General features: G+C 41.2%; 1 protein-coding gene across 3 annotated transcripts in view; it reads right to left on the bottom strand.

Annotated features, from left to right (window-relative positions):
* pde9ac (phosphodiesterase 9ac) overlaps nt 1–5,000 on the bottom strand; it is a gene marked incomplete at both ends in the record, with an annotated part of 47,107 nt that overhangs the window by 3,517 nt on the left and 38,590 nt on the right. The gene's annotated exons all lie outside the window — the stretch shown is intronic.

Here is a 5,000-nt window from a genome sequence, read left to right as displayed (position 1 = left end):
GAAAAGCAGCGCTTATGTCGTTCTCCTCCAGAGAAACAACATGTCCGCCTGACAGATCAACACACACTACAGTAAATAACATGTCCTCCTGACAGATCAACACACACTACAGTAAATAACATGTCCACCTGACAGAACAACACACACTACAGTAAATAACATGTCCTCCTGACAGAACAACACACACTACAGTAAATAACATGTCCGCCTGACAGATCAACACACACACTACAGTAAATAACATGTCCGCCTGACAGATCAACACAGAGACTACAGTAAATAACATGTCCGCCTGACAGATCAACACACACTACAGTAAATAACATGTCCGCCTGACAGATCAACACACACTACAGTAAATAACATGTCCGCCTGACAGATCAACACACAGAGACTACAGTAAATAACATGTCCGCCTGACAGATCAACACAGAGACTACAGTAAATAACATGTCCGCCTGACAGATCAACACACAGAGACTACAGTAAATAACATGTCCGCCTGACAGATCAACACAGAGACTACAGTAAATAACATGTCCGCCTGACAGATCAACACACAGAGACTACAGTAAATAACATGTCCGCCTGACAGATCAACACAGAGACTACAGTAAATAACATGTCCGCCTGACAGATCAACACACACTACAGTAAATAACATGTCCGCCTGACAGAACAACAACACACTACAATAAATAACATGTCCGCCTGACAGATCAACACAGAGACTACAGTAAATAACATGTCCGCCTGACAGATCAACACACACTACAGTAAATAACATGTCCGCCTGACAGAACAACAACACACTACAGTAAATAACATGTCCGCCTGACAGAACAACACAGAGACTACAGTAAATAACATGTCCGTCTGACAGAACAACACACACTACAGTAAATAACATGTCCGCCTGACAGATCAACACACAGAGACTACAGTAAATAACATGTCCGCCTGACAGATCAACACAGAGACTACAGTAAATAACATGTCCGCCTGACAGATCAACACAGAGACTACAGTAAATAACATGTCCGCCTGACAGATCAACACAGAGACTACAGTAAATAACATGTCCGCCTGACAGATCAACACAGAGACTACAGTAAATAACATGTCCGCCTGACAGATCAACACACACTACAGTAAATAACATGTCCGCCTGACAGAACAACAATACACTACAATAAATAACATGTCCGCCTGACAGAACAACACAGAGACTACAGTAAATAACATGTCCGCCTGACAGAACAACACAGAGACTACAGTAAATAACATGTCCGCCTGACAGAACAACACAGAGACTACAGTAAATAACATGTCCGCCTGACAGATCAACACACACTACAGTAAATAACATGTCCGCCTGACAACAACAACACACACTACAGTAAATAACATGTCCGCCTGACAGATCAACACACACTACAGTAAATAACATGTCCGCCTGACAGAACAACACACACTACAGTAAATAACATGTCCGCCTGACAGATCAACACAGAGTGTTGTGAAGGGCCAGATTAAACCGAATATATATATTTATTTATATATATATATTTAATTGTATTTGTATATTCTCTAATATTCCCTGATATCCCTTGTATATTCCTTGTACAATATGCATTGAATATCCATTCTAGCCTACTGAACATCCCATAATAGTCTCCATTCTACTATTGGTCGAGACCTTGGTGCCAGGCTGCCATACCCCTCAGACCCAGTTCAAACGTACCGCTCGACATGTACGAACAAGTCCTAGTTCCGCGTAGGAATTTGGCTACCGCACCACTAATGGGACTATTTGTTCATAGTGCGTATATATACTGCGCTACTAAAGTAGGACTTTCTTTTCAGTCCAGTTTCTTACCCTCCAATAGAGTCACAGACGTAAAGCCTCCCCGCGATGCCACGTGTGGGAGTAAGGCCAAGTTCGCCTACCATCGGTATTGAGACATCGTGTATATTAATATTTGAATAGTCATATTTGGCACTATATCGTCGAGTTGGACGTAGTCTATTAAGCTAATAATAGTCTGTTAATATATAGTGCTTCGTGCGGTGAGAATACTACCGTAGTCAGTACCCCATCGTTTCGGGCAGAGAACTGGCTGCTTACCCAGGGTGGTTGACCCTATGTGAAGCTGCACCCGAGGAGCCCCAGAGCCGACGAGCGAGTGGACCTGTATACCGGATTATTCTACCGACGACAGCCCGCCTTCCCAGGCACGGATTATGCTTTGGATACTTTGATTATTCTATGGATAAAGACCCCCGACACTACCGTGTGTTGGAACCCCCCCCCCTGGAGAGGTCGCAAGGTGAGGAGACGCTCTGCAAGACGAGGTCTCTCCACATCTCTCCCCCGTGGACCGGAGAGAGCCGGCCCACAAAGAGTCCACCTGCTTTCATCTGTGGTCCAAGGATCGCCGGCGCATTGAACGGCACTACAGTGGGTTCTCCTGGGATACCCTTGGCCGGACGAGGCAGCTGGATTCTACCCCCCCCCCCCTCCTACTCCTGTCGGCTTACAAGCGACCGGATTAACCCCCTCTAGTGTATCCAGCCTATAATCATTAAAGTATCATTGCTGTTATTCCTTAACTATTCCAGGTCGTATATTTACCACCTGCGCCTTCAGAGATTGGACATTATCTATTGATATACCGACGAATACTCCTTGCCATAAAAGTGCATACTATTTCAATTCATAAATGTAATTAAGTGATTAAGTGTTTAGTCTACACACCATCGCTGTGTAGGCAATAAAGACCTGTTTCTAATTCGTACATTTGTGTTGGATCCGTTTCATCTACGTGAGAGTGTTCATGATAATATATTTATGCCGTGTACTGGGTGGCCGAATATTAAGTACAAAGGTAGTGGTAGTAAGTATCATATCTAGTAATACAGTCAGGGAATTGTACCCCTCAGTTACACAGAGACTACAGTAAATAACATGTCCGCCTGACAGAATAACACAGAGACTACAGTAAATAACATGTCCGCCTGACAGAACAACACACACTACAGTAAATAACATGTCCGCCTGACAGATCAACACAGAGACTACAGTAAATAACATGTTCGCCTGACAGAATAACACAGAGACTACAGTAAATAACATGTCCGCCTGACAGAACAACACAGAGACTACAGTAAATAACATGTCCGCCTGACAGATCAACACAGAGACTACAGTAAATAACATGTCCGCCTGACAGATCAACACAGAGACTACAGTAAATAACATGTCCGCCTGACAGAACAACACACACTACAGTAAATAACATGTCCGCCTGACAGATCAACACAGAGACTACAGTAAATAACATGTCCGCCTGACAGAACAACACACACAAACTACAGTAAATAACATGTCCGCTTGACAGAACAACACACACAAACTACAGTAAATAACATGTCCGCTTGACAGAACAACACACACACTACAGTAAATAACATGTCCGCCTGACAGAACAACAACACAGAGACTACAGTAAATAACATGTCCGCCTGACAGAACAACAACACAGAGACTACAGTAAATAACATGTCCGCCTGACAGATCAACACAGAGACTACAGTAAATAACATGTCCGCCTGACAGAATAACAACACACTACAGTAAATAACATGTCCGCCTGACAGAATAACCCATGGCTGGGATCGTGTGAGTGCACCGTGGGTTATACACTATTTGCTAACAATTCTCAGTGTTTGTTTAACTCGCCTGGAGTGCCAGAGGGGTGGGGCTTACCGCACAGAGACAATGCACAGATGGTGTCATTTAAGTTCACAAGCAGTAAAAGTATACTTGACCAAATAAACATACAGGTACTCAGTGTATTGTATCTGTTGCAAACTCCACCCATCTGGCATTCCCAGTGGTGTAAAACATGCAGAGTTATCTTTAGGGAAAGATAAGAATGATCAAATGCTATCTGCCCAAAGTCCCATTTAGGAGAAATACATTCCGTGTTTAACTTGTCAACGTGTTCTTTTTCACGGATTTAAGGAAGGATTTAAAAGGTGATATTTTAAACCAAAAAATAAATATATATATACAGTATATTCTTATATTCTTTTTGCACCTTACTGCTCAATTGCACAACCCTTTTTATTGGACCACATCATGCAAGTTGTGCAGCCCTGGCCTATTTTATTTTATAATTCTATTCTATTCTATTGTACTTCTATTTTAATTTAGTTAATTATTCCATTTTTATCTTATTCTACCTTTTATTTTATTCTACCGTAATTGTCTGTCCGTTAATGTCGCACCAAAAACGACCAAATCAAATTCCTTGCGTGTGTAAAACTACTTGACAATAAAGACCCTTCTGACTCTGATATACAGGGGTGTAAAGTACTCGAGTAATTGTACTTCATTACAATACTTAAGTACTGTTTTTGGGTGATTTGCACTTTACTCAAGTATTATTAGGTTTGTATACTTGTCCTCAATTACATTTCAGAGAAAAAAAACATACTTTTTTAGTCCTTACATTTAAAATGCAGACCTACAAAGTACAAATATCGCAGGTTCAACCATTTTAATTAGTATATTTGTTTCTCTGGTCGAACTGACGTTTAACGTTATTAATCGTTAATAAAGATAGTCAGAGTGACAAGCTACAGAAGACGGCCACAAACGATAGTACGAGTGACGAAGAGGACGAAACGGAACATTTCATTGCCCCGGAATAAATAAAAAAAAGTGTACTTTAACTTTTTAGTACTTAAGTACATTTAAAAGTAGAAACTTTTTGACTTTTACTCCAAGTGTGTTTTTAGCCAGATACTCTGACTTTTACTTGAGTACGATTTTGAGACGGTACACATACTTTCACTTAAGTATCATTTCTGGGTACTTTTTACACCCCTGGATATATATATATCACTTAAGTATAATTTCTGGGTACTTTTTAACATGATAAAGATGTTGTACCAAGCATACAACCTTCCCTACCCATAACCACCCTCCCCCT

This window comes from Notolepis coatsorum (genome assembly GCF_963971535.1).
Source record: "Notolepis coatsorum genome assembly, chromosome: 1".
Lineage (NCBI taxonomy): Eukaryota > Metazoa > Chordata > Actinopteri > Aulopiformes > Paralepididae > Notolepis > Notolepis coatsorum.
The sequence above is the reverse complement of the archived record's forward strand: the minus strand, read 5'-3'. Positions and strand labels throughout refer to the sequence as shown.